This window comes from Mesoplodon densirostris, chromosome 6 (assembly GCF_025265405.1).
Source record: "Mesoplodon densirostris isolate mMesDen1 chromosome 6, mMesDen1 primary haplotype, whole genome shotgun sequence".
Classification (NCBI taxonomy): Eukaryota; Metazoa; Chordata; class Mammalia; order Artiodactyla; family Ziphiidae; genus Mesoplodon; species Mesoplodon densirostris.
In genome coordinates, this window is record NC_082666.1 from 99668005 (window position 1) to 99692145 (window position 24141).

Here is a 24141-nt window from a genome sequence, read left to right on the forward strand (position 1 = left end):
GGGTCCTCACGGGCAACTCATTGGAGGGACAGAAATAAATCTTTGCCGACTTTCTGCTGAAACTTAGGAGCGTTCACACCTAAGCCTCTTACAAGGTCAGCTCTTTAGCTAAACATGAGCTCATTATCGAAATTTACACAATAATGAAGTGATCAGCTACAAGGGGAGACAATCAGCAAAAACAATCAATACCAGAATTAGATTCCCAAGGCCATCCATCAGATGTTGGAATAATCAGGTGCAAGGCAGGATATATACATAACACTGGAACTGAAACAAGAAACAAGGGTGTTTTCAAATTCTGGTACGATCTCTAAAACATTTTTAAAGTACATGTCATTGATAAAGCTAAATACTCAAAGGTTGTGTAATCCAACAGATTAATCATTGAGAAGAGTGAAATTATGCTGTTTTGAAAATTATGGCAGGTGAGATTTTCTTCCTAATTATATAAGAAGATTTCTCTAAAACATACACATTATTTCAAAGACTTATTGGCTGTGAAATAAGTTAGGGTATTTCAAATGGCTTGTCTGCAATGAAAGGTGCTATGTAGGGAATCACAGAAAGTCGAGGGGAAAATATGTCAATATATACATTGCTATAGGTTGAACTAAGCCTTAGGACAGCAACAATGTAGAGGACCTGACCCTTAGAAGCTTACAAGTAAGCTGGAATCTTCAAAAGTTCCAATATATATAAGTAAAAAGATTTATTAAAATGAATAACCAAGTGTTTGAATTGACATCAGAAGATCAAACCAATAAACCCTGAGAACATAGATAAAAGATAAATAAAGATATGAGCAGAACTTAATACAACAGCAAACGTATAAAATTGAGGTGATTTAGTAAGTCCAAAGAATATTCATTGAAAAGATTGAAAAGACACACTTTGATTAAGGAAAACAAAAACATAAGTGAAGAATATACAGAAAGAATCAGGACAATGTTATAGCAGAGAATATATGAAATGCCAGTAAATTTGAACATTTCTGTAAAGGGGACCATTTCCTAGCTCCTAAAGTTTACCAAAACTGACACAAGAGGAAGTCATTTAAGGTCATCATGTCTGCCCTTGGCATTCTCGGAACGCCCTGGACTCAGAATGCAGCAACTGTAGTCCATGGTAACCTGAGGAGAGGGGGCGGGGCTGAGGCAGGTTGGAACACTGCCCTCACTGAGGGAGTGGGTGTGGCCATCTCTGCTGTGACTGAACAAAGGGAAGGGGAGCATGGGGCCGAGGGCAGGGCCGTCAGAGCCCGGCAGGCCCAGTGGGGTGTCACAAGCATTTAGGCCCAGGCCAAAGGGCGCCTTCTTTGTCTGAACAGCTGCCCAAACTCTCACCTTTCCACTCAGGCCGCCCTCTTACTTGAAGTGTGTGTGGAACCTCTCCACGCAGTACACCTCGCTGCACAGCTAACCATAGGTCTGGGCATCGTAGCTTCCTGCCAGGTGACCGATGTTCGCAGGTAGATCGGTCCCTGGGACACACGCGGAGAGGCTCCTGCCCGGGCCACAGGCCGCCCACTACCCCAGCCCCAGATTGGTGCCACACAGCAGCCCTGTCTGAGTCCCCTCCCTCTAGAGGGAGTATTTAAACAACACTTCTAGAAAATGGAGTCCTCGCGCGCAACTCATTGGAGGGACACAAATTAATCTTTGCCGACTTTCTGCTGAAACTTAGGAGCATTCACACCTAAGCCTCTTACACGGTCAGCTGTTTAGCTAAACATGAGCTCATGATCTAAATTTACACAATAATGAAGAGATCAGCTACAAGGGGAGACAATCAGGAAAAACAATCAATACCATAATTAGATTCCCAAAGCCATCCATCAGATGTTGGAATAATCAGGTGCAAGGCAGTATATATACAGAAAACTGGAACTGAAACAAGAAACAAGGATGTTTTCAAAGTCTGGTAGGATCTCTAAAACATTTTTAAAGTACATGTCATTGATAAAGCTAACTACTCAAAGGTTGTGTAATACAACAGATTAATCATTGAGAAGAGTGAAATTATGTTGTTTCGAAAACTATGGCAGGTCAGATTTTCTGCCTAATTATATAAGAAGATTTCTCTAAAACATACACATTATTTCAAAGAGTTATTGGCTGTGAAATAACTTAAGGGTATTTCAAATGGCTTGTCTGCAATGAAAGGTGCTATGTAGGGAATCACAGAAACTCGAGGGGAAAATATGTCAATATATACATTGCTATAGGTTAAAGTAAGCCTTAGGACAGCAACAATGTAGAGGACCTGACCCTTAGAAACTTACAAGTAAGCTGGAATCTTCAAAAGTTCCAATCTGTATAAGTAAAAAGATTTATTAAAATGAATAACCAAGTGTTTTAATTGACATCAGAAGATCAAACAAATAAACCCTGAGAACATAGATAAAAGATAAATAAAGATATGAGCAGAACTTAATACAACAGCAAACGTATAAAATTGGGGTGATTTAGTAAGTCCAAAGAATATTCTTTGAAAAGATTGAAAAGACACACTTTGATTAAGGAAAACAAAAACGTAAGTAAAGAATATACAGAAAGAGTCAGGACAAAGATATAGCAGAGAATATATGAAATGCCAGTAAATTTGAATATTTCTGTAAAGGGGACCATTTCCTAGCTCCTAAAGTTTCCCAAAACTGACACAAGAGGAAATCATTTAAGGTCATCATGTCTGCCCTTGGCATGCTCGGAACGCCCTGGCCTCAGAATGCAGCATCTGTAGTCCATGGTAACCTGCGGAGAGGGGGCGGGGATGAGCGAGGTTGGAACACTGCCCTCACTGAGGGAGTGGGTGTGGCCAGCTCTGCTGTGACTGAACAAAGGCCAGGGGAGCATGTGGCCGAGGGCAGGGCCCTCAGTGCCCGGCAGGCCCAGTGGGGTATCACAAGCTTTTACGCCCAGGCCAAAGGGCGCCTTCTTTGTCTGAACAGCTGCCCAAACACTCATCTTACCACTCAGGCCGCCCTCTTACTTGAAGTGTGTGTGGAACCTGTCCACGCAGTACACCTCGCTGCACAGCTAACCATAGGTCTGGGCATCGTAGATTCCTGCCAGGTGACTGAAGTTCGCAGGCAGATGGGTCCCTGGGACACACGCGGAGAGGCTCCTGCCTGGGCCACATGTCGCCCACTACCCCAGCCCCAGATTGGAGGCCACACAGCAGCTCTGTCTGAGTCCTCTGCCTGTAGAGGGAGTATTGGACCAACACATCTAGAAAACGGGGTCCTCGTGGGCAACTCATTGGAGGGACACAAATAAATCTTTGCCGACTTTCTGCTGAAACTTTGGAGCGTTCACACCTAAGCCTCTTACAAGCTCAGCTGTTTAGCTAAACATGATCTCGTGATCGAAATTTACACAATAATGAAGAGATCAGCTACAAGGGGAGAAAATCAGCAAAAACAATCAATACCAGAATTAGATTCCCAAGGCCATCCATCAGATGTTGGAACAATTAGGTTCAAGGCAGGATATATACATAAAACTGGAACTGAAAGAAGAAACAAGGATGTTTTCAAAGTCTAGTACGATCTCTAAAACATTTTTAAATTACATGTCATTGATAAACCTAAATACTCAAAGGTTGTGTAATACAACAGATTAATCATTGAGAAGAGTGAAATTATGCTGTTTTGAAAACTATGGCAGGTCAGATTTTCTGCCTAATTATATAAGAAGTTTTATCTAAAACCTACACATTATTTCAAAGACTTATTGGCTGTGAAATAAGTTAAGGGTATTTCAAATGGCTTGTCTGCAATGAAAGGTACTATCTAGGGAATCACAGAAAGTCGAGGGGAAAATATGTCAATATATACATTGCTATATGTTGAACTAAGCCTTAGGACAGCAACAATGTAGAGCACCTGACACTTAGAAACTTGCAAGTAAGCTAGAATCTTCAAAAGTTCAAATCTTTATAAGTAAAAAGATTTATTAAAATGAATAACCAAGTGTTTTAATTGACATCAGAAGATCAAACCAATAAACCCTGAGAACATAGATAAAATATAAATAAAGATATGAGCAGAACTTAATACAACAGGAAAAGTATAAAATTGAGGTGATTTGGTAAGTCCAAAGAATATTCTTTGAAAAGATTGAAAAGACACACTTTGATTAAGGAAAACAAAAACATAAGTAAAGAATATATAGAAAGAGTCAGGACAATGTTATAGCAGAGAATATATGAAATGACAGTAAATTTGAACATTTCTGTAAAGGGGACCATTTCCTAGCTCCTAAAGTTTACCAAAACTGACACAAGAGGAAGTCATTTAAGATCATCATGTCTGCCGTTGGCATTCTCGGAAAGCCCTGGCCTCAGAATGCAGCAACTGTAGTCCATGGTAACCTGCGGAGAGGGGGCGGGGATGAGCGAGGTTGGAACACTGCCCTCACTGAGGGAGTGGGTGTGGCCAGCTCTGCTGTGACTGAACAAAGGCCAGGGGAGCATGTGGCCGAGGGCAGGGCCCTCAGTGCCCGGCAGGCCCAGTGGGGTATCACAAGCTTTTACGCCCAGGCCAAAGGGCGCCTTCTTTGTCTGAACAGCTGCCCAAACACTCATCTTACCACTCAGGCCGCCCTCTTACTTGAAGTGTGTGTGGAACCTGTCCACGCAGTACACCTCGCTGCACAGCTAACCATAGGTCTGGGCATCGTAGATTCCTGCCAGGTGACTGAAGTTCGCAGGCAGATGGGTCCCTGGGACACACGCGGAGAGGCTCCTGCCTGGGCCACATGTCGCCCACTACCCCAGCCCCAGATTGGAGGCCACACAGCAGCTCTGTCTGAGTCCTCTGCCTGTAGAGGGAGTATTGGACCAACACATCTAGAAAACGGGGTCCTCGTGGGCAACTCATTGGAGGGACACAAATAAATCTTTGCCGACTTTCTGCTGAAACTTTGGAGCGTTCACACCTAAGCCTCTTACAAGCTCAGCTGTTTAGCTAAACATGATCTCGTGATCGAAATTTACACAATAATGAAGAGATCAGCTACAAGGGGAGAAAATCAGCAAAAACAATCAATACCAGAATTAGATTCCCAAGGCCATCCATCAGATGTTGGAACAATTAGGTTCAAGGCAGGATATATACATAAAACTGGAACTGAAAGAAGAAACAAGGATGTTTTCAAAGTCTAGTACGATCTCTAAAACATTTTTAAATTACATGTCATTGATAAACCTAAATACTCAAAGGTTGTGTAATACAACAGATTAATCATTGAGAAGAGTGAAATTATGCTGTTTTGAAAACTATGGCAGGTCAGATTTTCTGCCTAATTATATAAGAAGATTTATCTAAAACCTACACATTATTTCAAAGACTTATTGGCTGTGAAATAAGTTAAGGGTATTTCAAATGGCTTGTCTGCAATGAAAGGTACTATCTAGGGAATCACAGAAAGTCGAGGGGAAAATATGTCAATATATACATTGCTATATGTTGAACTAAGCCTTAGGACAGCAACAATGTAGAGCACCTGACACTTAGAAACTTGCAAGTAAGCTAGAATCTTCAAAAGTTCAAATCTTTATAAGTAAAAAGATTTATTAAAATGAATAACCAAGTGTTTTAATTGACATCAGAAGATCAAACCAATAAACCCTGAGAACATAGATAAAATATAAATAAAGATATGAGCAGAACTTAATACAACAGGAAAAGTATAAAATTGAGGTGATTTGGTAAGTCCAAAGAATATTCTTTGAAAAGATTGAAAAGACACACTTTGATTAAGGAAAACAAAAACATAAGTAAAGAATATATAGAAAGAGTCAGGACAATGTTATAGCAGAGAATATATGAAATGACAGTAAATTTGAACATTTCTGTAAAGGGGACCATTTCCTAGCTCCTAAAGTTTACCAAAACTGACACAAGAGGAAGTCATTTAAGATCATCATGTCTGCCGTTGGCATTCTCGGAACGCCCTGGCCTCAGAATGCAGCAACTGTAGTCCATGGTAACCTGCGGAGATGGGGCGGGGCTGAGGGAGGTTGGAACACTGCCCTCACTGAGGGACTGGGTGTGGCCATCTCTGCTGTGACTGAACAAAGGGCAGGGGAGCTTGGGGCCGAGGGCAGGGCCCTCAGAGCCCGGCAGGCCCAGTGGGGTGTCACAAGCATTTAGGCCCAGGCCAAAGGGCGCCTTCTTTGTCTGAACAGCTGCCCAAACTCTCACCTTTCCACTCAGGCCGCCCTCTTACTTGAAGTGTGTGTGGAACCTGTCCACGCAGTACACCTCGATGCACAGCTAACCATAGGTCTGGGCGTCGTAGCTTCCTGTCAGGTGACCGAAGTTCGCAGGTAGATGGGTCCCTGGGACACACGCGGAGAGGCTCCTGCCCGGGCCACAGGCCGCCCACTACCACAGCCCCAGATTGAGGCCACAGAGCAGCCCTGTCTGAGTCACCTCCCTCTAGAGGGAGTATTGGACCAACATTTCTAGAAAACGGAGTCCTCGCGGGCAACTCATTGGAGGGACACAAATAAATCTTTGCCGACTTTCTGCTGAAACTTAGGAGCATTCACACCTAAGCATCTTACAAGGTCATCTCTTTAGCTAAACATGAGATCATGATCTAAATTTACACAATAATGAAGAGATCAGCTAAAAGGGGAGACAATCCGCAAAAACAATCAATACCAGAATGAGATTTCCAAGGCCATCCATCAGATGTTGTAATAATCAGGTGCAAGGCAGGATATATACATAAAACTGGAACTGAAATAAGAAACCAGGATGTTTTCAAAGTCTGGTAGGATCTCTAAAACATTTTTAAAGTACATGTCATTGATAAAGCTAAATACTCAAAGTTTGTGTAATACAACAGATTAATCATTGAGAAGAGTGTAATTATGCTGTTTTGAAAACTATGGCAGGTCAGATTTTCTGCCTAATTATATAAGAAGATTTATCTAAAACATACACATTATTTCAAAGACTTATTGGCTGTGAAATAAGTTAAGGGTATTTCAAATGGCTTGTCTGCAATGAAAGGTGCTATGTAGGGAATCACAGAAAGTCGAGGGGAAAATATGTCAATATATACATTGCTATAGGTTGAACTAAGCCTTAGGACAGCAACAATGTAGAGGACCATACTCTTAGAAGCTTACAAGTAAGCTGGAATCTTCAAAAGTTCCAATATTTATAAGTAAAAAGATTTATTAAAATGAATAACTAAGTGTTTGAATTGACATCAGAAGATCAAACCAATAAACCCTGAGAACATAGATAAAAAATAAATAAAGATATGAGCAGAACTTAATACAACAGCAAACGTATAAAATTGAGGTGATTTAGTAAGTCCAAAGAATATTCTTTGAAAAGATTGAAAAGACACACTTTGATTAAGGAAAACAAAAACGTAAGTAAAGAATATCCAGAAAGAGACAGGACAAAGTTATAGCAGAGAATATATGAAATGCCAGTAAATTTGAATATTTCTGTAAAGGGGACCATTTCCTAGCTCCTAAAGTTTACCAAAACTGACACAAGAGGAAGTCATTTAAGGACATCAGGTCTGCCCTTGGCATTCTCGGAAAGCCCTGGCCTCAGAATTCAGCATCTGTAGTCCATGGTAACCTGCGGAGAGGGGGCGGGCTGAGTGTGGTTGGAACACTGCCCTTACTGAGGGAGTGGGTGTGGCCCTCTCTGCTGTGACTGAACAATGGCAAGGGAGCATGGGTCCCAGGGAAGGGCCCTCAGAGCCCAGCAGGCCCAGTGTGGTGTCACAAGCATTTAGGCCCAGACCAAAGGGCGCCTTCTTTGTCTGAAGAGCTGCCCAAACTCTCACCTTTCCACTCAGGCCGACCTCTTACTTGAAGTGTGTTTGGAAGCTGTCTGCGCAGTACACTTCGCTACACAGCTAACCATAGGTCTGGGCATCGTAGCTTCCTGGCAGGTGACCGAAGTTCGCAGGCATATGAGTCCCTGGGGCACACATGGAGAAGCTCCTGCCCGGGTCACAGGCAGCCCACTGCCCCAGCCCCAGATCAGGGGCCGCAAAGCAGCCCTGTCTGAGTCCCCTGCCTCTGGAGGGAGTATTGTACCAACACTTCTAGAAATAGGTGTCGTCGCGGGCAACTCATTGGAGGGACACAAATAAATCTTTGCCGACTTTCTGCTGAAACTTAGGAGCGTTCACACCTAAGCCTCTTACAAGGTCAGCTGTTTAGCTAAACATGAGCTCATGATCTAAATTTACACAATAATGAAGAGATCAGCTACAAGGGGAGACAATCAGCAAAAACAATCAATACCAGAATTAGATTCCCAAGGCCATCCATCAGATGTTGGAATAATCAGGTGCAAGGCAGGATATATACATAAAACTGGAACTGAATCAAGAAACAAGGATGTTTTCAAAGTCTGGTACGATCTCTAAAACATTTTTAAAGTACATGTCATTGATAAAGCTAAATACTCAAAGTTGTGTAATCCAACAGATTAATCATTGAGAACAGTGAAATTATGCTGTTTCGAAAACTATGGCAGGTCAGATTTTCTGCCTAATTATATAAGAAGATTTATCTAAAACATACACATTATTTCAAAGATTTATTGGCTGTGAAATATGTTAAGGGTATTTCAAATGGCTTGTCTGCAATGAAAGGTGCTATGTAGGGAATCACAGAAAGTCGAGGGGAAAATGTGTCAACATATACATTGCTATAGGTGAACTAAGCCTTAGGACAGCAACAATGTAGAGGACCTGACCCTTAGAAGCTTACAAGTAAGCTGGAATCTTCAAAAGTTACAATTTTTATAAGTAAAAATATTTATTAAAATGAATAACCAAGTGTTTTAATTGACATCAGAAGATCAAACCAATAAACCCTGAGAACATAGATAAAAGAAAAATAAAGATATGAGCAGAACTTAATACAACAGCAAACGTATAAAATTGAGGTGATTTAGTAAGTCCAAAGAATATTCTTTGAAAAGATTTAAAACACACACTTTGAGTAAGGAAAACAAAAACATAAGTAAAGAATATACAGAAAGAGTCAGGACAATGTTATAGCAGAGAATATATGAAATGCCAGTAAATTTGAACATTTCTGTGAAGGGGACCATTTCCTAGCTCCTAAAGTTTACCAAAAATGACACAAGAGGAAATCATTTATGGTCATCATGTCTGCCCTTGGCATGCTCGGAATGCCCTGGCCTCAGAATGCAGCATCTGTAGTCCATGGTAACCTGCGGAGAGGGGGCGGGGCTCAGCGAGGTTGGAACACTGCCCTCAGTGAGGGAGTGGGTGTGGCCAGCTCTGCTGTGACTGAACAAAGGCCAGGGGAGCATGTGGCCGAGGGCAGGGCCCTCAGTGCCCGACAGGCCCAGTGGGGTGTCACAAGCTTTTACGCCCAGGCCAAAGGGCGCCTTCTTTGTCTGAACAGCTGCCCAAACACTCATCTTACCACTCAGGCCGCCCTCTTACTTGAAGTGTGTGTGGAACCTGTCCACGCAGTACACCTCGCTGCACAGCTAACCATAGGTCTGGGCATCGTAGATTCCTGCCAGGTGACCGAAGTTCGCAGGCAGATGGGTCCCTGGGACACACGCGGAGAGGCTCCTGCCTGGGCCACAGGCCGCCCACTACCCCAGCCCCAGATTGGGGGCCACACAGCAGCCCTGTCTGAGTCCTCTGCCTGTAGAGGGAGTATTGGACCAACACATCTAGAAAACGGGGTCCTCGCGGGCAACTCATTGGAGGGACACAAATAAATCTTTGCCGACTTTCTGCTGAAACTTTGGAGCGTTCACACCTAAGCCTCTTACAAGCTCAGCTGTTTAGCTAAACATGATCTCGTGATCGAAATTTACACAATAATGAAGAGATCAGCTACAAGGGGAGAAAATCAGCAAAAACAATCAATACCAGAATTAGATTCCCAAGGCCATCCATCAGATGTTGGAACAATCAGGTGCTAGGCAGGATATATACATAAAACTGGAACTGAAAGAAGAAACAAGGATGTTTTCAAAGTCTAGTACGATCTCTAAAATATTTTTAAAGTACATGTCATTGATAAAGCTAAATACTCAATTGTTGTGTAATACAACAGATTAATCATTGAGAAGAGTGAAATTATGCTGTTTTGAAAACTATGGCAGGTCAGATTTTCTGCCTAATTATATAAGAAGATTTATCTAAAACATACACATTATTTCAAAGACTTATTGGCTGTGAAATAAGTTAGGGGTATTTCAAATGGCTTGTCTGCAATGAAAGGTGCTATGTAGGGAATCACAGAAAGTCGAGGGGAAAATATGTCAATATATACATTGCTATAGGTTGAACTAAGCCTTAGGACAGCAACAATGTAGAGGACCTGACCCTTAGAAGCTTACAAGTAAGCTGGAATCTTCAAAAGTTCCAATATTTATAAGTAAAAAGATTTATTAAAATGAATAACCAAGTGTTTTAATTGACATCAGAAGATCAAACCAATAAACCCTGAGAACATAGATAAAAGATAAATAAAGATATGAGCAGAACTTAATACAACAGCAAACGTATAAAATTGAGGTGATTTAGTAAGTCCAAAGAATATTCTTTGAAAAGATTGAGAAGACACACTTTGATTAAGGAAAACAAAAACGTAAGTAAAGAATATCCAGAAAGAGACAGGACAAAGTTATAGCAGAGAATATATGAAATGCCAGTAAATTTGAATATTTCTGTAAAGGGGACCATTTCCTAGCTCCTAAAGTTTACCAAAACTGACACAAGAGGAAATCATTTAAGGTCATCAGGTCTTCCCTTGGCATTCTCGGAACGCCCTGGCCTCAGAATTCAGCATCTGTAGTCCATGGTAACCTGCGGAGAGGGGGCGGGGCTGAGTGTGGTTGGAACACTGCCCTCACTGAGGGAGTGGGTGTGGCCATCTCTGCTGTGACTGAACAATGGCAGGGGAGCATGGGTCCCAGGGAAGGGCCCTCAGAGCCCAGCAGGCCCAGTGTGGTGTCACAAGCATTTAGGCCCAGACCAAAGGGCGCCTTCTTTGTCTGAAGACCTGCCCAAACTCTCACCTTTCCACTCAGGCCGCCCTCTTACTTGAAGTGTGTTTGGAAGCTGTCCGCGCAGTACACTTCGCTACACAGCTAACCATAGGTCTGGGCATCGTATCTTCCTGGCAGGTGACCGAAGTTTGCAGGCTTATGAGTCCCTGGGACACACGCAGAGAGGCTCCTGCCCGGGCCACAGGCCGCCCACTGCCCCAGCCCCAGATCAGGGGCCGCAAAGCAGCCCTGTCTGAGTCCCCTGCCTCTGGAGGGAGTATTGTACCAACACTTCTAGAAATAGGTGTCGTCGCGGGCAACTCATTGGAGGGACACAAATAAATCTTTGCCGACTTTCTGCTGAAACTTAGGAGCGTTCACACCTAAGCCTCTTACAAGGTCAGCTGTTTAGCTAAACATGAGCTCATGATCTAAATTTACACAATAATGAAGAGATCAGCTACAAGGGGAGACAATCAGCAAAAACAATCAATACCAGAATTAGATTCCCAAGGCCATCCATCAGATGTTGGAATAATCAGGTTCAAGGCAGGATATATACAGAAAACTGGAACGGAAACAAGAAACAAGGATGTTTTCAAAGTCTGGTACGATCTCTAAAACATTTTTAAAGTACATGTCATTGATAAAGCTAAATACTCAAAGGTTGTGTAATCCAACAGATTAATCATTGAGAAGAGTGAAATTATGCTGTTTTGAAAACTATGGCAGGTCAGATTTTCTGCCTAATTATATAAGAAGATTTCTCTAAAACATACACATTATTTCAAAGAGTTATTGGCTGTGAAATAACTTAAGGGTATTTCAAATGGCTTGTCTGCAATGAAAGGTGCTATGTAGGGAATCACAGAAAGTCGAGGGGAAAATGTGTCAATATATACATTGCTATAGGTGAACTAAGCCTTAGGACTGCAACAATGTAGAGGACCTGACGCTTAGAAGCTTACAAGTAAGCTGGAATCTTCAAAAGTTACAATTTTTATAAGTAAAAATATTTATTAAAATGAATAACCAAGTGTTTTAATTGACATCAGAAGATCAAACCAATAAACCCTGAGAACATAGATAAAAGAAAAATAAAGATATGAGCAGAACTTAATACAACAGCAAACGTATAAAATTGAGGTGATTTAGTAAGTCCAAAGAATATTCTTTGAAAAGATTTAAAAGACACACTTTGAGTAAGGAAAACAAAAACATAAGTAAAGAATATATAGAAAGAGTCAGGACAATGTTATAGCAAAGAATATATGAAAGGCCAGTAAATTTGAATATTTCTGTAAAGGGGACCATTTCCTAGCTCCTAAAGTTTACCAAAACTGAGACAAGAGGAAATCATTTAAGGTCCTCATGCCTGCCCTTGGCATTCTGAGAACGCCCTGGCCTCAGAATGCAGCATCTGTAGTCCATGGTAACCTGCGGAAGGGGGGCGGGGCTGAGGGAGTTTGGAACACTGCCCTCACTGAGGGAGTGGGTGTGGCCATCTCTGCTGTGACTGAACAAAGTGCAGGGGAGCAGGGGTCCCAGGGAAGGGCACTCAGAGCCCAGCAGGCCCAGTGTGGTTTCACAAGCATTTAGGCCCAGGCCAAAGGGTGCCTTCTTTGCCTGAACAGCTGCCCAAACTCTCACCTTTCCACTCAGGCCACCCTCTTTCTTGAAGTGTGTGTGGAAGCTGTCCGCGCAGGACACCTCGCTGCACAGCTAACCATAGGACTGGGCATCGTAGCTTCCTGCCAGGTGACCGAAGTTCGCAGGAAGATGGGTCCCTGGGACACACACGGAGAGGCTCCTGCCCGGGCCACAGGCCGCCCACTGCCCCAGCCCCAGTTCAGCGGCCGAAAATCAGCCCTGTCTGAGTCTCCTGCCTCTAGAAGGAGTATTGGACCAACACTTCTAGAAAATGGGGTCCTCACGGGCAACTCATTGGAGGGACAGAAATAAATCTTTGCCGACTTTCTGCTGAAACTTAGGAGCGTTCACACCTAAGCCTCTTACAAGGTCAGCTCTTTAGCTAAACATGAGCTCATTATCGAAATTTACACAATAATGAAGTGATCAGCTACAAGGGGAGACAATCAGCAAAAACAATCAATACCAGAATTAGATTCCCAAGGCCATCCATCAGATGTTGGAATAATCAGGTGCAAGGCAGGATATATACATAACACTGGAACTGAAACAAGAAACAAGGATGTTTTCAAAGTCTGGTACGATCTCGAAAACATTTTTAAAGTACATGTCATTGATAAAGCTAAATACTCAAAGGTTGTGTAATACAACAGATTAATCATTGAGAAGAGTGAAATTATGCTGTTTTGAAAATTATGGCAGGTGAGATTTTCTTCCTAATTATATAAGAAGATTTCTCTAAAACCTACACATTATTTCAAAGACTTATTGGCTGTGAAATAAGTTAAGGGTATTTCAAATGGCTTGTCTGCAATGAAAGGTGCTATGTAGGGAATCACAGAAAGTCGAGGGGAAAATATGTCAATATATACATTGCTATATGTTGAACTAAGCCTTAGGACAGCAACAATGTAGAGCACCTGACACTTAGAAACTTGCAAGTAAGCTAGAATCTTCAAAAGTTCAAATCTTTATAAGTAAAAATATTTATTAAAATGAATAACCAAGTGTTTTAATTGACATCAGAAGATCAAACAAATAAACCCTGAGAACATAGATAAAAGATAAATAAAGATATGAGCAGAACTTAATACAACAGGAAAAGTATAAAATTGAGGTGATTTGGTAAGTCCAAAGAATATTCTTTGAAAAGATTGAAAAGACACACTTTGATTAAGGAAAACAAAAACATAAGTAAAGAATATACAGAAAGAGTGAGGACAATGTTATAGCAGAGAATATATGAAATGACAGTAAATTTGAACATTTCTGTAAAGGGGACCATTTCCTAGCTCCTAAAGTTTACCAAAACTGACACAAGAAGAAGTCATTTAAGGTCATCATGTCTGCCCTTGGCATTCTCGGAACGCCCTGGCCTCAGAATGCAGCAACTGTAGTCCATGGTAACCTGCGGAGAGGGGGCGGGGCTGAGGGAGGTTGGAACACTGCCCTCACTGAGGGACTGGGTGTGGCCATCTCTGCTGTGACTGAACAAAGGGCAGGGGAGCTTGGGGCCGAGGGCAGGGCCCTCAGAGCCCGGCAGGCCCAGTGGGGAGTCACAAGCATTTAGGCCCAGGCCAAAGGGCGCCTTCTTTGTCTGAACAGCTGCCCAAACTCTCACCTTTCCACTCAGGCCGCCCTCTTACTTGAAGTGTGTGTGGAACCAGTCCACGCAGTACACCTCGATGCACAGCTAACCATAGGTCTGGGCATCGTAGCTTCCTGCCAGGTGACCGATGTTCGCAGGTAGATCGGTCCCTGGGACACACGCGGAGAGGCTCCTGCCCGGGCCACAGGCCGCCCACTACCCCAGCCCCAGATTGGTGCCGCACAGCAGCCCTGTCTGAGTCCCCTCCCTCTAGAGGGAGTATTTAACCAACACTTCTAGAAAACGTAGTCCTCACGCGCAACTCATTGGATGGACACAAATTAATCTTTGCCGACTTTCTGCTGAAACTTAGGAGCATTCACACCTAAGCCTCTTACACGGTCAGCTGTTTAGCTAAACATGAGCTCATGATCTAAATTTACAGAATAATGAAGAGATCAGCTACAAGGGGAGACAATCAGCAAAAACAATCAATACCATAATTAGATTCCCAAAGCCATCCATCAGATGTTGGAATAATCAGGTGCAAGGCAGGATATATACAGAAAACTGGAACAGAAACAAGAAACAAGGATGTTTTCAAAGTCTGGTAGGATCTCTAAAACATTTTTAAAGTACATGTCATTGATAAAGCTAACTACTCAAAGGTTGTGTAATACAACAGATTAATCATTGAGAAGAGTGAAATTATGCTGTTTCGAAAACTATGGCAGGTCAGATTTTCTGCCTAATTATATAAGAAGATTTCTCTAAAACATACACATTATTTCAAAGAGTTATTGGCTGTGAAATAACTTAAGGGTATTTCAAATGGCTTGTCTGCAATGAAAGGTGCTATGTAGGGAATCACAGAAAGTCGAGGGGAAAATATGTCAATATATACATTGCTATAGGTTAAAGTAAGCCTTAGGACAGCAACAATGTAGAGGACCTGACCCTTAGAAACTTACAAGTAAGCTGGAATCTTCAAAAGTTCCAATCTTTATAAGTAAAAAGATTTATTAAAATGAATAACCAAGTGTTTTAATTGACATCAGAAGATCAAACAAATAAACCCTGAGAACATAGATAAAAGATAAATAAAGATATGAGCAGAACTTAATACAACAGCAAACGTATAAAATTGGGGTGATTTAGTAAGTCCAAAGAATATTCTTTGAAAAGATTGAAAAGACACACTTTGATTAAGGAAAACAAAAACGTTAGTAAAGAATATACAGAAAGAGTCAGGACAAAGTTATAGCAGAGAATATATGAAATGCCAGTAAATTTGAACATTTCTGTAAAGGGGACCATTTCCTAGCTCCTAAAGTTTACCAAAACTGACACAAGAGGAAATCATTTAAGGTCATCATGTCTGCCCTTGGCATTCTCGGAACGCCCTGGCCTCAGAATGCAGCATCTGTAGTCCATGGTAACCTGCGGAGAGGGGGCGGGGCTGAGTGTGGTTGGAACACTGCCCTCACTGAGGGAGTGGGTGTGGCCATCTCTGCTGTGACTGAACAATGGCAGGGGAGCATGGGTCCCAGGGAATGGCCCTCAGAGCCCAGCAGGCCCAGTGTGGTGTCACAAGCATTTAGGCACAGACCAAAGGGCGCCTTCTTTGTCTGAAGAGCTGCCCAAACTCTCACCTTTCCACTCAGGCCGCCCTCTTACTTGAAGTGTGTTTGGAAGCTGTCCGCGCAGTACACTTCGCTACACAGCTAACCATAGGTCTGGGCATCGTATCTTCCTGGCAGGTGACCGAAGTTTGCAGGCTTATGAGTCCCTGGGACACACGCAGAGAGGCTCCTGCCCGGGCCACAGGCCGCCCACTGCCCCAGCCCCAGATCAGGGGCCGCAAAGCAGCCCTGTCTGAGTCCCCTGCCTCTGGAGGGAGTATTGTACCAACACTTCTAGAAATAGGTGTCGTCGCGGGCAACTCATTGGAGGGACACAAATAAATCTTTGCCGACTTTCTGCTGAAACTTAGGAGCGTTCACACCTAAGCCTCTTACAAGGTCAGCTGTTTAGCTAAACATGAGCTCATGATCTAAATTTACACAATAATGAAGAGATCAGCTACAAGGGGAGACAATCAGCAAAAACAATCAATACCAGAATTAGATTCCCAAGGCCATCCATCAGATGTTGGAATAATCAGGTTCAAGGCAGGATATATACAGAAAACTGGAACGGAAACAAGAAACAAGGATGTTTTCAAAGTCTGGTACGATCTCTAAAACATTTTTAAAGTACATGTCATTGATAAAGCTAAATACTCAAAGGTTGTGTAATCCAACAGATTAATCATTGAGAAGAGTGAAATTATGCTGTTTTGAAAACTATGGCAGGTCAGATTTTCTGCCTAATTATATAAGAAGATTTCTCTAAAACATACACATTATTTCAAAGAGTTATTGGCTGTGAAATAACTTAAGGGTATTTCAAATGGCTTGTCTGCAATAAAAGGTGCTATGTAGGGAATCACAGAAAGTCGAGGGGAAAATGTGTCAATATATACATTGCTATAGGTGAACTAAGCCTTAGGACTGCAACAATGTAGAGGACCTGACGCTTAGAAGCTTACAAGTAAGCTGGAATCTTCAAAAGTTACAATTTTTATAAGTAAAAATATTTATTAAAATGAATAACCAAGTGTTTTAATTGACATCAGAAGATCAAACCAATAAACCCTGAGAACATAGATAAAAGAAAAATAAAGATATGAGCAGAACTTAATACAACAGCAAACGTATAAAATTGAGGTGATTTAGTAAGTCCAAAGAATATTCTTTGAAAAGATTTAAAAGACACACTTTGAGTAAGGAAAACAAAAACATAAGTAAAGAATATATAGAAAGAGTCAGGACAATGTTATAGCAAAGAATATATGAAAGGCCAGTAAATTTGAATATTTCTGTAAAGGGGACCATTTCCTAGCTCCTAAAGTTTACCAAAACTGAGACAAGAGGAAATCATTTAAGGTCCTCATGCCTGCCCTTGGCATTCTGAGAACGCCCTGGCCTCAGAATGCAGCATCTGTAGTCCATGGTAACCTGCGGAAGGGGGGCGGGGCTGAGGGAGTTTGGAACACTGCCCTCACTGAGGGAGTGGGTGTGGCCATCTCTGCTGTGACTGAACAAAGTGAAGGGGAGCAGGGGTCCCAGGGAAGGGCACTCAGAGCCCAGCAGGCCCAGTGTGGTTTCACAAGCATTTAGGCCCAGGCCAAAGGGTGCCTTCTTTGCCTGAACAGCTGCCCAAACTCTCACCTTTCCACTCAGGCCACCCTCTTTCTTGAAGTGTGTGTGGAAGCTGTCCGCGCAGGACACCTCGCTGCACAGCTAACCATAGGACTGGGCATCGTAGCTTCCTGCCAGGTGACCGAAGTTCGCAGGAAGATGGGTCCCTGGGACACACACGGAGAGGCTCCTGCCCGGGCCACAGGCCGCCCACTGCCCCAGCCCCAGTTCAGCGGCCGAAAATCAGCCCTGTCTGAGTCTCCTGCCTCTAGAAGGAGTATTGGACCAACACTTCTAGAAAATGGGGTCCTCACGGGCAACTCATTGGAGGGACAGAAATAAATCTTTGCCGACTTTCTGCTGAAACTTAGGAGCGTTCACACCTAAGCCTCTTACAAGGTCAGCTCTTTAGCTAAACATGAGCTCATTATCGAAATTTACACAATAATGAAGTGATCAGCTACAAGGGGAGACAATCAGCAAAAACAATCAATACCAGAATTAGATTCCCAAGGCCATCCATCAGATGTTGGAATAATCAGGTGCAAGGCAGGATATATACATAACACTGGAACTGAAACAAGAAACAAGGATGTTTTCAAAGTCTGGTACGATCTCGAAAACATTTTTAAAGTACATGTCATTGATAAAGCTAAATACTCAAAGGTTGTGTAATACAACAGATTAATCATTGAGAAGAGTGAAATTATGCTGTTTTGAAAATTATGGCAGGTGAGATTTTCTTCCTAATTATATAAGAAGATTTCTCTAAAACCTACACATTATTTCAAAGACTTATTGGCTGTGAAATAAGTTAAGGGTATTTCAAATGGCTTGTCTGCAATGAAAGGTGCTATGTAGGGAATCACAGAAAGTCGAGGGGAAAATATGTCAATATATACATTGCTATATGTTGAACTAAGCCTTAGGACAGCAACAATGTAGAGCACCTGACACTTAGAAACTTGCAAGTAAGCTAGAATCTTCAAAAGTTCAAATCTTTATAAGTAAAAATATTTATTAAAATGAATAACCAAGTGTTTTAATTGACATCAGAAGATCAAACAAATAAACCCTGAGAACATAGATAAAAGATAAATAAAGATATGAGCAGAACTTAATACAACAGGAAAAGTATAAAATTGAGGTGATTTGGTAAGTCCAAAGAATATTCTTTGAAAAGATTGAAAAGACACACTTTGATTAAGGAAAACAAAAACATAAGTAAAGAATATACAGAAAGAGTGAGGACAATGTTATAGCAGAGAATATATGAAATGACAGTAAATTTGAACATTTCTGTAAAGGGGACCATTTCCTAGCTCCTAAAGTTTACCAAAACTGACACAAGAAGAAGTCATTTAAGGTCATCATGTCTGCCCTTGGCATTCTCGGAACGCCCTGGCCTCAGAATGCAGCAACTGTAGTCCATGGTAACCTGCGGAGAGGGGGCGGGGCTGAGGGAGGTTGGAACACTGCCCTCACTGAGGGACTGGGTGTGGCCATCTCTGCTGTGACTGAACAAAGGGCAGGGGAGCTTGGGGCCGAGGGCAGGGCCCTCAGAGCCCGGCAGGCCCAGTGGGGAGTCACAAGCATTTAGGCCCAGGCCAAAGGGCGCCTTCTTTGTCTGAACAGCTGCCCAAACTCTCACCTTTCCACTCAGGCCGCCCTCTTACTTGAAGTGTGTGTGGAACCAGTCCACGCAGTACACCTCGATGCACAGCTAACCATAGGTCTGGGCATCGTAGCTTCCTGCCAGGTGACCGATGTTCGCAGGTAGATCGGTCCCTGGGACACACGCGGAGAGGCTCCTGCCCGGGCCACAGGCCGCCCACTACCCCAGCCCCAGATTGGTGCCGCACAGCAGCCCTGTCTGAGTCCCCTCCCTCTAGAGGGAGTATTTAACCAACACTTCTAGAAAACGTAGTCCTCACGCGCAACTCATTGGATGGACACAAATTAATCTTTGCCGACTTTCTGCTGAAACTTAGGAGCATTCACACCTAAGCCTCTTACACGGTCAGCTGTTTAGCTAAACATGAGCTCATGATCTAAATTTACAGAATAATGAAGAGATCAGCTACAAGGGGAGACAATCAGCAAAAACAATCAATACCATAATTAGATTCCCAAAGCCATCCATCAGATGTTGGAATAATCAGGTGCAAGGCAGGATATATACAGAAAACTGGAACTGAAACAAGAAACAAGGATGTTTTCAAAGTCTGGTAGGATCTCTAAAACATTTTTAAAGTACATGTCATTGATAAAGCTAACTACTCAAAGGTTGTGTAATACAACAGATTAATCATTGAGAAGAGTGAAATTATGCTGTTTCGAAAACTATGGCAGGTCAGATTTTCTGCCTAATTATATAAGAAGATTTCTCTAAAACATACACATTATTTCAAAGAGTTATTGGCTGTGAAATAACTTAAGGGTATTTCAAATGGCTTGTCTGCAATGAAAGGTGCTATGTAGGGAATCACAGAAAGTCGAGGGGAAAATATGTCAATATATACATTGCTATAGGTTAAAGTAAGCCTTAGGACAGCAACAATGTAGAGGACCTGACCCTTAGAAACTTACAAGTAAGCTGGAATCTTCAAAAGTTCCAATCTTTATAAGTAAAAAGATTTATTAAAATGAATAACCAAGTGTTTTAATTGACATCAGAAGATCAAACAAATAAACCCTGAGAACATAGATAAAAGATAAATAAAGATATGAGCAGAACTTAATACAACAGCAAACGTATAAAATTGGGGTGATTTAGTAAGTCCAAAGAATATTCTTTGAAAAGATTGAAAAGACACACTTTGATTAAGGAAAACAAAAACGTTAGTAAAGAATATACAGAAAGAGTCAGGACAAAGTTATAGCAGAGAATATATGAAATGCCAGTAAATTTGAACATTTCTGTAAAGGGGACCATTTCCTAGCTCCTAAAGTTTACCAAAACTGACACAAGAGGAAATCATTTAAGGTCATCATGTCTGGCCTTGGCATTCTCGGAACGCCCTGGCCTCAGAATGCAGCATCTGTAGTCCATGGTAACCTGCGGAGAGGGGGCGGGGCTCAGCGAGGTTGGAACACTGCCCTCACTGAGGGAGTGGGTGTGGCCAGCTCTGCTGTGACTGAACAAAGGCCAGGGGAGCATGTGGCCGAGGGCAGGGCCCTCAGTGCCCGGCAGGCCCAGTGGGGTGTCACAAGCTTTTACGCACAGGCCAAAGGGCGCCTTCTTTGTCTGAACAGCTGCCCAAACACTCATCTTACCACTCAGGCCGCCCTCTTACTTGAAGTGTGTGTGGAACCTGTCCACGCAGTACACCTCGCTGCACAGCTAACCATAGGTCTGGGCATCGTAGATTCCTGCCAGGTGACCGAAGTTCGCAGGCAGATGGGTCCCTGGGACACACGTGGAGAGGCTCCTGCCTGGGCCACATGCCGCCCACTACCCCAGCCCCAGATTGGGGGCCACACAGCAGCCCTGTCTGAGTCCTCTGCCTGTAGAGGGAGTATTGGACCAACACATCTAGAAAATGGGGTCCTCGCGGGCAACTCATTGGAGGGACACAAATAAATCTTTGCCGACTTTCTGCTGAAACTTTGGAGCGTTCACACCTAAGCCTCTTACAAGCTCAGCTGTTTAGCTAAACATGATCTCGTGATCGAAATTTACACAATAATGAAGAGATCAGCTACAAGGGGAGAAAATCAGCAAAAACAATCAATACCAGAATTAGATTCCCAAGGCCATCCATCAGATGTTGGAACAATCAGGTGCAAGGCAGGATATATACATAAAACTGGAACTGAAAGAAGAAACAAGGATGTTTTCAAAGTCTAGTACGATCTCTAAAACATTTTTAAAGTACATGTCATTGATAAAGCTAAATACTCAAAGGTTGTGTAATACAACAGATTAATCATTGAGAAGAGTGAAATTATGCTGTTTTGAAAACTATGGCAGGTCAGATTTTCTGCCTAATTATATAAGAAGATTTATCTAAAACCTACACATTATTTCAAAGACTTATTGGCTGTGAAATAAGTTAAGGGTATTTCAAATGGCTTGTCTGCAATGAAAGGTGCTATGTAGGGAATCACAGAAAGTCGAGGGGAAAATATGTCAATATATACATTGCTATATGTTGAACTAAGCCTTAGGACAGCAACAATGTAGAGCACCTGACACTTAGAAACTTGCAAGTAAGCTAGAATCCTCAAAAGTTCAAATCTTTATAAGTAAAAAGATTTATTAAAATGAATAACCAAGTGTTTTAATTGACATCAGAAGATCAAACAAATAAACCCTGAGAACATAGATAAAAGATAAATAAAGATATGAGCAGAACTTAATACAACAGGAAAAGTATAAAATTGAGGTGATTTGGTAAGTCCAAAGAATATTCTTTGAAAAGATTGAAAAGACACACTTTGATTAAGGAAAACAAAAACATAAGTAAAGAATATACAGAAAGAGTCAGGACAATGTTATAGCAGAGAATATATGAAATGCCAGTAAATTTGAACATTTCTGTAAAGGGGACCATTTCCTAGCTCCTAAAGTTTACCAAAACTGACACAAGAGGAAGTCATTTAAGGTCATCATGTCTGCCCTTGGCATTCTCGGAACGCCCTGGCCTCAGAATGCAGCAACTGTAGTCGATGGTAACCTGCGGATAGGCGGCGGGGCTGAGGGAGGTTGGAACACTGCCCTCACTGAGGGAGTGGGTGTGGCCATCTCTGCTGTGACTGAACAAAGGGCAGGGGAGCTTGGGGCCGAGGGCAGGGCCCTCAGAGCCCGGCAGGCCCAGTGGGGTGTCACAAGCATTTAGGCCCAGGCCAAAGGGCGCCTTCTTTGTCTGAACAGCTGCCCAAACTCTCACCTTTCCACTCAGGCCGCCCTCTTACTTGAAGTGTGTGTGGAACCAGTCCACGCAGTACACCTCGATGCACAGCTAACCATAGGTCTGGGCATCGTAGCTTCCTGCCAGGTGACCGATGTTCGCAGGTAGATCGGTCCCTGGGACACACGCGGAGAGGCTCCTGCCCGGGCCACAGGCCGCCCACTACCCCAGCCCCAGATTGGTGCCGCACAGCAGCCCTGTCTGAGTCCCCTCCCTCTAGAGGGAGTATTTAACCAACACTTCTGGAAAACGGAGTCCTCACGCGCAACTCATTGGAGGGACACATATTAATCTTTGCCGACTTTCTGCTGAAACTTAGGAGCATTCACACCTAAGCCTCTTACACGGTCAGCTGTTTAGCTAAACATGAGCTCATGATCTAAATTTACACAATAATGAAGTGATCAGCTACAAGGGGAGACAATCAGCAAAAACAATCAATACCAGAATTAGATTCCCAAGGCCATCCATCAGATGTTGGAATAATCAGGTGCAAGGCAGGATATATACATAACACTGGAACTGAAACAAGAAACAAGGGTGTTTTCAAATTCTGGTACGATCTCTAAAACATTTTTAAAGTACATGTCATTGATAAAGCTAAATACTCAAAGGTTGTGTAATACAACAGATTAATCATTGAGAAGAGTGAAATTATGCTGTTTTGAAAATTATGGCAGGTGAGATTTTCTTCCTAATTATATAAGAAGATTTCTCTAAAACATACACATTATTTCAAAGACTTATTGGCTGTGAAATAAGTTAAGGGTATTTCAAATGGCTTGTCTGCAATGAAAGGTGCTATGTAGGGAATCACAGAAAGTCGAGGGGAAAATATGTCAATATATACATTGCTATAGGTTAAAGTAAGCCTTAGGACAGCAACAATGTAGAGGCCCTGACACTTAGAAACTTACAAGTAAGCAGGAATCTTCAAAAGTTCCAATCTTTATAAGTAAAAAGATTTATTAAAATGAATAACCAAGTGTTTTAATTGACATCAGAAGATCAAACAAATAAACCCTGAGAACATAGATAAAAGATAAATAAAGATATGAGCAGAACTTAATACAACAGCAAACGTATAAAATTGGGGTGATTTAGTAAGTCCAAAGAATAATCTTTGAAAAGATTGAAAAGACACACTTTGATTAAGGAAAACAAAAACGTAAGTAAAGAATATACAGAAAGAGTCAGGACAAAGTTATAGCAGAGAATATATGAAATGCCAGTAAATTTGAACATTTCTGTAAAGGGGACCATTTCCTAGCTCCTAAAGTTTACCAAAACTGACACAAGAGGAAATCATTTAAGGTCATCATGTCTGCCCTTGGCATGCTTGGAACGCCCTGGCCTCAGAATGCAGCATCTGTAGTCCATGGTAACCTGCGGAGAGGGGGCGGGGCTGAGCGAGGTTGGAACACTGCCCTCACTGAGGGAGTGGGTGTGGCCAGCTCTGCTGTGACTGAACAAAGGCCAGGGGAGCATGTGGCCGAGGGCAGGGCCCTCAGTGCCCGGCAGGCCCAGTGGGGTGTCACAAGCTTTTACGCCCAGGCCAAAAGGCGCCTTCTTTGTCTGAACAGCTGCCCAAACACTCATCTTACCACTCAGGCCGCCCTCTTACTTGAAGTGTGTGTGGAACCTGTCCACGCAGTACACCTCGCTGCACAGCTAACCATAGGTCTGGGCATCGTAGATTCCTGCCAGGTGACC